Genomic DNA, 10,736 nt, shown 5'->3' with positions numbered 1-10,736 from the left:
GGACCTAACAAGAGACGCGGGTCGTCCGAAGACGTCTGCGTTCTCGTCGACACCATTGACCGTGCCGGGCCCCTGTGCACGGCCTGGGCATAAGAGCCTTCAGAGACAAACGCAAAGCGCTTCTTTGCATCAATGTAGCTTATAGTTTCTTTGATTTTTAGTGCGAGAATTTCTTTTTCTTGTTTCCAGACAGGGCAGGATCTGGAATAGACAGGGTGGTGGCCTTCACAGTTTGAGCACAGAGGTTTGCTCTCACATGCTTCAGCAACGTGCTCTTTACCAGAGCACTTGGCACACATGTTGGTCCCCCGACAGCTCCGCAACCCATGCCCGAACCGCTAGCACTTAAAACAGCGCAGCGGATTTGGCACATAGGGGCGAACGCGGCACTGGAGGTAGCCGGCTCGAACAACTTCGGGAAGAGAGGTCGATTCATATGTTGAAACAATATGCTTAGTTTTCAATTCTACGCCGTCCCGACGCAGGGTGATCCGCCGTGCAGCCCCCACTCCCTGCGTGGCCAGCCCCTCAGCGACTTCTTTCTTTGGCGTATCAAGGAGGTCATCCTCAGAGATGACACCTTGAACAGTGTTAAAGGGAAGCTACGGAGCTTCTTGAAAAAAATGAGTTAGAAGTGAATTCTAGAGTATTTTTACCTCGTGAGCCCCAATACCAAAACCATTTGCCGCGCAAGTATTTTTAAACGTGAGAAAAACGCGAAAGATAGTCGCTGTACGTGACGTCATCGACGGATCTTTTGACTTGCCAAGCCTAGGGAGGCGGGGCTTCAGCCCTATTTTCAAAATGCTCTTATGGCTCCCTGTCGCTTTGCATTGAAATATAATTGTGATATCTGCTATTCTAAAGGCCAAATGAACACAATTCAAGCGTTTTTTCACAAATGTAGAAGTGCCCCATCTTCCCTTTAAGGGTGCGGTGTGCTGTGACAGTGACCCTATAGTCCGAGATAGAGTTTAGCGCTAAGAGGGCGTCACTTTGTCGCTTAGTGTTAATCTGGATGAGGAGGTCGCCAGATAACATTTTCTTGGCATGAAAGACTTTTCCATCCACTCCCTCTGTCACCTTCGCGTCGAGGAATGGGGACAGTTTGGCAAGAGGGTTTTCGGTCTTTGAATGTATTACGAGGAATTTTGAAAATTTTTCAGGCGTAGATAGTGTTTTTTTCAGGGAGTAGAGCTTCGGTGCGGCCTCTTTTCAGAGGCCGATCAAGAAAGTTTTGTTTGGAACCCATAATAATGGGAGGATCTTCGGTGCCCCGGGTGCGCCACCCACCACAGGGCCCAACATGGGGATAGGTAATGCGCCATAGCAAGAATGGCTTGGCTGACGACATTACACTATCAGCGCTGCCCAGGCACTATAACCCAGAGTGGTGCTAGACAGGGGGTCTGTCGCCACCCAAGGTTAGCCCTTGCCGCCAAAGAAGTTCAAATGGAAAAGAGGTGAGAGTAGAGGAAAGAGAAAGAAGAGAGGGGATATTAGAAGAAATGGCGACTGACTGCATCATCCTGGTCGGGCCAAGCCAGGACACCCGTCTACGAGAAACGGGGGCCAAAGTGGTGCGTTGCCTCACCCGGGGGGCCCCAAAGGGTCCAAACCTACCCCGGGTTCGGCTCAACCACCAGGATGCCCTTTTCCCCGGACACGGGCTCGCCACGCACAGCCAGACGTGGGTGGGACTTAGCCACTTTTTACTCAGGGTCTGTGGTGTCGCCAATGCGGCTGGGGTCTGTGGTGACGCTACTCACCAAGCACCCAGCACATAAGGTGCAGGCGCCCCCTGCGGGGCTCAGGGTCCGTGGAGACGCCACTCTCCAAACACCTGCTTTCACAGGTGCCCCCTGCGGGGTCACCCATTCGGAGCATGGCTTTATGATCCGCATAGAACCATACCGTTTCCTTCCTGTCCGTTGTGATTAAAAATACTTCTTCAAGATAGTAAATAAACACAAAAAAATACACAGGGACAAGAAGTGGACATAAAACACTGGTGCCAGTGTTTACCACCACTTATTGTCCATGTGTTTTTTTGCGGCGCTTGTCTACGATCATGGACCAATTGGCCCGAATTGCCATATTAATTCTGCAAGATGCTTATAAGTCTTAGCTTCTCTATCTTCAAATTTGGTAAACTTCATAAGCGACAACATCTGCTCGCTTATCTTCGGTAGACCTTGTCAAAAGCCAGAATAAAAGACTGCAATGCGGCGGCAGAAAGAGTGAGCGATTGATTCTCGCAGACTTGGGGGCAAAATATACTTTTGCACCATGGTGCCTCTGACAATGCCATTAGTGCCACTGATTAAACTGTCAAGTTTAATCAGTGGCACTGCGAGCTTTTTCTCGAAGATGTAGACGAGTCGCCCGACTCTCCCGCCCAGGACCCTTTATCTTCGTCGTCGTCCATTCCTTTCGATCGTATGACTGGCGTAACCGTGAGACTCCGTCGTGGTTCGTTTCTGCCGGGCACTATTTAGCTACTTCAGTGAGAACTTCGCCAGAAAATGGAGCTGCTAAACATAAAAAGCTCGCCCACCTCGCAATGCAAACTCGTAAACGCAGATGATTTAGGGCCAGTGTGGCCATACGGGTGGAACGTTTTAAAGCAAGACTCATTTAGGTGCGCCCTTAGACTTGGAGAAAAAAGTAAGGTGCCGCAAAAGCAGACAGAAATAATATTTATGTTTTAAATGTGATATTTCACACAATAATAATAATAATAAAAAAAACTGCGCGTCAAACCGATTTGGATTAATAATTGTTTATCACGTGCTCCTCTAGCGATTAAACTGGAATGCAATCGACATCAACTTAAAGTGCTCCGTTTATTTATCGTGCGATCAAGAACGCCGTTTACTACAGGTTCCTTCAGCTAAGGGACCTAATCTAAAGGTCCCTTAGCTTACGATGCCGTGTGAATTGGGTATTAAAGCTCCTCGATGTACATTAACAGTAAAACGAGCGTGTTGGTAAATATACTCAAACAATCGGAAAGAATAAACACAAATTCGATGTGTTTCCGTTTATTGGCATCAAATGCGCCAGTGCACGAGGCCCGTGCCTCAAGCGGCCCTTGGAAGCAGAAGGCAGCAAAGCACCAGCTTCTGGTGTGCGTACTGCGCGTTTCCACCACTATGGGTGGCAGTACTACTTGAAAGCGTGAATATTATCAAGGGACTTTAGTCTGCCGGCAGCGTCTTCAACTTTTGGAATCCACAAGAAACGTTAACGCTGAAGTCCTGGAAAACATTTATCATCTTTGAAGAACAGAGCAGGCTGTCACTAACGAACAAAGACAAAACTTCTGAAACAAACTTTGGTGTGCACAATAACGAAGCATTCGCATATCCTTCGCCAACAACAATCCCTCTCAGAAAAAAAAGGCAAGAAACGTTAACTTGAATGTTTGTTTAGAGGGTCATGATTTCTTGAAAATTGCACGGTGATACATCGACCGTTGAAAGTAAGCGATACCAAAAATACAACCGAAAACATATTTCGGTAGATTGCGAATTTTTCCGATTAGCCAAATCACGGGCATAAATAAAGGCATTGTCAGAATGTCAACTTCGACGGTGCCGGTTTGAAAGAACGATGGCTCCTAGCTTCTAGTATGCATTTTAAACACTCCATTTTACTTGTCGCATCTGATGGTAAGTAGCCAGTGTCAGAACTCGTGACGCCACGGCGAGGCAAATCCGTGTCATGATGTCCCTGATGGAAACCCTAAGAGGACGCCACAAAAAACCTATCGGCGTTGGACCCTGGGAGAGTAGCGCCATTGCCTTCTCTGACTGATTGCAGGACACAAACACATACTAGCACACAGACGACCAAAACCAAGCAAGGAGATTGACTGATCGGTCCCTGTTGCCATAGAAATCGACATTTCGGTCTTTTTCATTCTTCGAAGTTTCGAAATGGTGGATCTGAACCAGCCGCGTCAAGATCGATAGAGAGTGTCATAGTAGTGAAAGCGTTCCTCACCAATATATGCACGTAGGCAAGCAAAGTATCAATCATGCTTATTTAGATGTATCTCTTATAATGATATCGTTCTTCAAGGCAGAAAAAAATATTTTTCAGCGCCTCCAAGCAACGACGCCCCATGTAGTGGAGGTGCGAAGATGTGTCCTTGTTTAGTCTATGTGTGTGATTAGCAAAATGTCGGTATACAAGAAATGGTTTTATAAATAACCTGTCACCCCGATTTTGAATCAGCTCACCCAGAATGGAGAAGTCAAGATGAAAGTGCACACACCATGAACCAAAATGGCGATTAACTTTGTCAGGATCTATTGAATGCACGAGCTATAAGACAGAAGTATAGGCTCCCAAAATTAGAACACTGCCACTAAAAAGCAAAAAAAAAAAAAAAAAAAAAAAATTATAAAAAAACAACAAAACATGATTTTAGGTTTCGGCAAATGATTTATGCATCGCAGAAAGCTCTAATTCCGTGAGAATGTGACGCTAGCAGTTGGGATAGATAGACGCAAAAGCTGTAAAACGTAAGGTTACCTGGATAAAAAAAAAAAAAAAGGATTGAGAAACAGAAATTTTGTTTTTCAGTTGTCGTCTAAGTAAGCCTAATATCGTCGAAACAAGAATTGACATTGTGAACGCTTATCGGATTTATATCAGTGAAAATCACTTGTCAGAAAGAAGAAGAATATTGCTTCCCTTCTTGCTGACAATGTTTTTTTTTTTTTTTTTGTTTTGCTGAAATAAATGCTACAGGAGCCCACAGTGTTACTTCTTGTTTTGGGCGATGTTAGGCTTAGGTGGACGTCGGCCCATTGAAAATTTATCTTTTAAGATAAAAGATAATTGATCAATTATTTTTTCATCCAGTTAACGTAATGATCTCATACGTCCGTGTTGTTTCTCAACAGCTATCATGTTCTCACAGCTTTTAAGTTTGCTGCGATGCATAGTCTATTCACCCGGACCGAAAAAACACGGTTCTCTTTTCTCAAAACCCAAAGCGTGTACCCCCCCCCCCCTTTTTTTTTTCTCGTTAAAAAAAACAATAGCAAGAATAATTTGCAAACGCTCATTCTCCATCCAAATGCAGCGCTAAAAATCTGAACCAGATGCCAAGGTTCAAGCACGAACCGTTATCTTATGCAAAAGTTGTGTGATTATCTAAAACTTTCACTAGGAACATGGGGCCGTTAGACGCCATAGGGCGCCTAAGGGACCCACGCCATAGAGCTGACGCCATAGAGCTCCATGTATTCGAGAGCTCGGTCTTCCGCCATTTTCCCAGTAGAAATGTCAGAAAACCACTGAAACTTTATTCTCCGAGCAGAAGCGATTTCCGAAGAGGACATCCAGCAAGCAGCCCGTTTCACGTGCAGTTTTATTTATTTATTTATTTATTTGAACATACTGCCAGCCGCCTGTTGGCAGCCAAGGCAGGTGTGGGCATAGACAGACACAAACAAAAATAGCACGATAACCTAGCACACAACAAGCATACATAACAAATCATCGGCGATCAAAAAAAAAAGTGTTCAATCATGGTAAAAAATAATTAAACAAAGTGGTATCTATTCACTTGACACAATCAACTCTCGAGCAAACGGTACCAATTACGTACACACACACTCACAAAAAAAATGCAACAATAATATCCTAATATACCTTCTGCAGTCACCGCGAAAAAAGTTGTTCTATCATTGATGCAAATGATGACGCTGTGGCTGCATTTGTAACACTTTCAGGCAAAATATTCCAGTCAATGATTGCTCGCGTGAAAAAGCTATTTTTTAGACAGTCAGTTCTACAGAAAGGGACCACAATAGTTTTCGAGTGCTTATTGCGCGTGTGCCTGCTTGAGTTGTAGTCCATGTATTTTTCGAATGACATGCGCGAAGAGTTGTGCACGATAGTATAAAGAAGCTTAAGACGATTTATCTTGCGACGGGTTTCAAGACGAGGCATTTTTGATATGTCGTATAATTTTGTAATTGAACTTTTTCTTCTGTATTCGTTGTACGCAAATCGCAGTGATTTCTTCTGAACTCCCTCAATTCGGTCTACGTTGATTTTGGAAGTGGGATCCCATACCACGTCAGCATACTCCAGAACAGGGCGTACGGTGGTGCCGTACGCTGCTAGTTTTGTTTTTGGTGTACAGTGTCTTAGTTTTCTTTTTAAGATCCAGAGTTCCACCATCGCTTTCTGCACAATCCATGCTACATGACTGTTCCAATTGAGTTTTGACGTGAGTATAACACCGAGATACTTGTATTCGTTGACAGTTTCTAAGGGATGGCTGTTGATGGTGTAGCTAAAAGCAAGGGGCGTTTTCTTGCGTGTGACGCACATGTACACACACTTAGAACTGTTAAGCGACATCTGCCAATTCGTGCACCATTGCGTTATACTGTTGAGACAGTTACTGAGCTTTACCTGATTACTTCTCGAACCCACCTCTGAAAACAATACGCTGTCGTCCGCATAAAACCGGCATTGTACGCTGTCATCAACAGTGAGATCATTTATGTAAACCAGAAAAAGCAAAGGCCCGAGTACGGACCCTGGGGCACACCAGGAATAACCGGGATAATCGGGGAAATTACTCCTCCGACCTCAACAAATTGATGACGATTGCTTAAGTAAGAATCCAACCACCGCACGAGTCTTTCATTGCCTAGGAGAGTCTTAAGTTTCATCATCAGCTTCTGATGTGGTACTCGATCGAAGGCTTTGGCAAAATCCAAGAAAATAACATCCACCTGGCCCCCTTATCAAGAACCTTTGCAAACTCATTTACAGTATGAAGAAGCTGCGTAACCGTCGAGAAGCCGCGCCTGAAACCATGCTGGTGATCCGATATAAAGTTATTTGCCTCAAAGTGAGTCACGAGATGCTTGAATAAAAAAATGTTCGAGAGCCTTGCTGCAAGAACAAAGCAAAGAAATTGGTCTATAGTTACGTACTTGAAGCCTGTCACCGGCTTTATGAATTGGTATTACCTTTGCAGTTTTCCACTGATCCGGTACAATAGCCTGTTCAAGCACATTGCTGAATATAACAAAAAGAAATTTAGAGCACCATTCGGCGTATCTTTTCAGAAATGCGTTAGGGACATTGTCTGGACCACTTGATTTTTTGTGTTTAAATTTAGAAGTGCTTCGAAAATGCCTTCCTGCGTCACCTAGACGTCCGGTACTCTTATTGCTCTTTTCCTGTATTCAGGTGATCCGCCGTCGTTAATCGGGAATACCGAAAAAAAAAGTTATTAAATGTCTTAGCGATTGCTGATTTGTCAACAACGTCTCTTCCACATTCCTCAATCTTGGTTACGTGCTGTCTCGTGCCCTGTAAATGCCTCCAAAATTTAACTGGATCATTAAGCAGGAAGTTGGTCATTTTAACGTTGTAGTATTCATACCTAGATTTTTTTTATTAGTGATTTAAGTTTTATACGCAGCACAGCTACCTTTGTTTCGGCTTTACATGTTTTCTTAAGTCTTTTTGCCCGGCGCTTTACTTGTAGAATCTCCCTTGTTACCCAAGGACTACGCAGTCTAGTATTCGTTTTCCTGGTTGGCACAAAGCGTTCTATACACGTGTTTACAGTTTCTTGGAAGAAATGTCATAATTGGTTTATATCACAGTTAGTGCAGGTAGATAAATCGGAAAACCTGTCGAAGGACAACTCAAGAAAATCTAAGATACTTTCGTGTTCTGATTTGTTGAAGTCCTTAACTTTCTCTACTCTATTAGGTAGACGGTTGGGGACTAAACCTGGACAGTCTAACACTATCATGCGGTGATCTGATATTCCATCTACAACTGCACAATGGTTATCTGCAACACACAGAGTATTAGAAACAAACACCAAATCAAGGAGAGAACTGGTGGTTTCAGTAACCCTCGTGGGACTCGTTACTATCTGAACAAGGTCGTTTGAGAATGCTAAATCGATCAAGAGTTCGGAGTGGCGAAACGCTGACATTGAGGTCATTGTCTTCCAGTCTATATTTGGAACATTAAGGTCACCTCCCAAAATTATATTTCTATTGTGTTTTGACTCTTTATGCACAAAATCGTGTAAGTCGTTCAATACCTCAATGTCAGCACAATGTGGCCTGTATACCACACCCACCAAAATACAGGAAGATAAAAGTGACACTGTGTGGGGATTCTTTACGAAGAGATCTCTCTATAGTCGCCGCCCGATCGGTATGCGCTCCGCCCGTCACTCAGGGAGTTACACACTGCAACGAGAAGACAGCGAATGGGTTAACTGTACCTCTCGGTTGCCCGTCGTCGAGAGCCGGTAGTCCAGGCCCGCCGACCTTTGTTGTCGCCCGTCGATCAGAGCTCACAGTCGGGGTCCGTGTCCAGGCCTGCGGATCGCCTTTCCCACGCCAGCGCTGCGTAGGCTGTCTGTCCCGGGCTATCAATGCCCGAGTCTCGCTGCGGAACCACCCCGGGATCGTCGTAGCCCAGGTCATATGGCCCGGGCTCGCCGTTTCCACCGGTCTTGCTCCAGGCCTCGCTGGTGGACCGCTCCGGGGTTCGTTATGGGCCAGGCAGGCAGCTTGGCTTCGACGTTCCTTGTCCAGCTACCAGCCTCGCTCAGCCCGCACTGTCCTGCGCCAGCTCGTGACTTCTCCGCCGACCGCCTGTCACGTGCCCTCTGCCTCGTCTTTCACCCCCGGCTCCCACACCCGTCACCCACACCGCTTCAATGGGTGTGGTATTACGCACCACAGAAAATTCCATTCCCTCTTTCAGAACTATAGCCACCCTTCCCCCTTTCGAAGAGCGATCTTTCCGTATAATTTTGTGCGTTGGGGGAACGATATCGCAATCAGAAATACTATAACTTAGCCAGGTTTCGGTTATCAACAATATGGCGGGGTTTAAAGTAAGAATAATGCTTTCCAAGTCGGTCGTTTTATCGACAATGCTCTTTGCATTCAGGTTTGTTACTTGAAGTTTCGTGCTAGTTGTACAAACTGCCCCTTGCACTGCAACTTCGGGAGGAGGGGGGAGTACTTATTTTCATGCGCTAACCGTCAGACAGGATTCTGATGCGTGGCAGGATAGAGGGGAACTCTCGTATTTGCAGTATCATCCCAGATGAATACTTGTCCATTTATTTTAATTTTATCTAAAGAGAGAACAACTTTGTCTCCATTCTTTTTTAATTTCTTAGCGCTGTCCCAGAGTTTTTTCCTAATCTGCTGGACACGTGGTGAGAAGTCCTCAGAAATACTGAACCTTGAACCCTTTAAACGCCTGCAGCTGCTCAGAACTGCACTCTTGTCCCTCTCATCGAGAAACCTTAGGATAACTGGTCACGTTTTGTTAGCGACCTTACGACCAAGCCTGTGTATCTTTTCAATTCCAGAGGCGTGTACACCGAGAATATCCTCAAACATTTCTCTCTTAACACAGTTTTCCAACCCTTCATTGCTTTCATCTGCTGTCTCGTTAATTCCATAAATAAGTACATTATTGCGTCCGCTTCTGTTCTCCAGGTCGTCTACTTTGCCGAGAAGGAAATTAACGTTCTTTTCAAGAGACACAATCCTTGTCTCGAAGGCTGCCACAGAAGCCGCTATATTGGACAGTCCATCTACTCTGTGTTCGATTGTTGCAAGTCTAGCATTAGTTTCCGCAACCAGTGCATCTGTAGCAGTTTTTCCCTCCTTTATCTCCTTCACGTCACTTGCAATGGCCGTAAGATGCTGCATTAGATCCTCAAGGGTGGGTCCCGGATTAGTTTCTACGTCGCCGCTGAGCATCAACAAGAGATGAAACAGGTCGTGGCACACACATAAAACTCTCCAAAGTGACAGTGGGCACGGCAACTCTAAAAGACACAAATTGTCGCTTCGGCAAGAACATGAAAGGCACTCGTTCCTCACCTGCACGAAAGGTGTAAGCGGGTTTTTCAGCGACATAGCTCTGACGGAGTCGCCGTGCCCACTGTAGTTGAACCACCTTGATTGCGGCTTTATAGCTGGTTGAGTCCAGGAAGTAACCGTCGATGTTTCCTGTCGTGCATGCCCGAAGTATAGAATCAGAGCGTGGTCGATAGTTGCCCGGTAATCGCTGGATGATGCAGGAATATCCCAGAGAGTGATGACTGGAAGCTTCGCCGCTGATTCAGATGTTGCTGTTCCTCGCGCACTCGCTGGTGCATGAATGGCCGAATAAACCGCCAGGATCTGCACGAAAAGTGTAAGCGGGACACGCTTACACTTACTAGTAGCGCAGGGACACGGACTGAGAAGAAAACGGAAGACAAACACGGCACTACCTTACAACTGAAGTTTAAAGGGACTGTGCAATGGTATTCGATTGAAATGTTGTTCACTTTACATGAGCTCACTGTCACTAGTGGGACTCGGGCATACTCGCACGCAACGCTACTGGCCAAGAAACGTCTTTGCTGCGGTGTAATTTTTAAGGACAAAAGCGATCATTTTCATTTAATCTCTCCTTTGCGAAATGTGATGACGTAACGTGGAGATCGCACTACACCCCAATGACGATATTTGAATGCGGTTCATACACTGGACCCGAGCATTGCATGGGCACTCAATTTGGGCTCGTAATAATTACTAGCTCGAGAAGCATTTGGGTAGTGGCCCGTGTCCAATCACTGCAACGGCGACAGTAGCCGAGCCATAACTATGTCTGGAGCCCAGCGCGTGTCCTGTGCCTTGCCAAGTCCAGCGCGT

The 10,736-nt window shown here is 45.5% G+C and overlaps 1 pseudogene; it reads right to left on the bottom strand.

The window, feature by feature from the left end:
* Nucleotides 1-9,062: 9,062 nt before the first annotated feature.
* On the bottom strand, nt 9,063-10,235 carry LOC120838373 (annotated as a pseudogene).
* Nucleotides 10,236-10,736: the final 501 nt, after the last annotated feature.

This window comes from Ixodes scapularis, unplaced genomic scaffold (assembly GCF_016920785.2).
Source record: "Ixodes scapularis isolate PalLabHiFi unplaced genomic scaffold, ASM1692078v2 PGA_scaffold10__122_contigs__length_95168666, whole genome shotgun sequence".
NCBI classification, from domain to species: Eukaryota; Metazoa; Arthropoda; class Arachnida; order Ixodida; family Ixodidae; genus Ixodes; species Ixodes scapularis.
The sequence above is the reverse complement of the archived record's forward strand: the minus strand, read 5'-3'. Positions and strand labels throughout refer to the sequence as shown.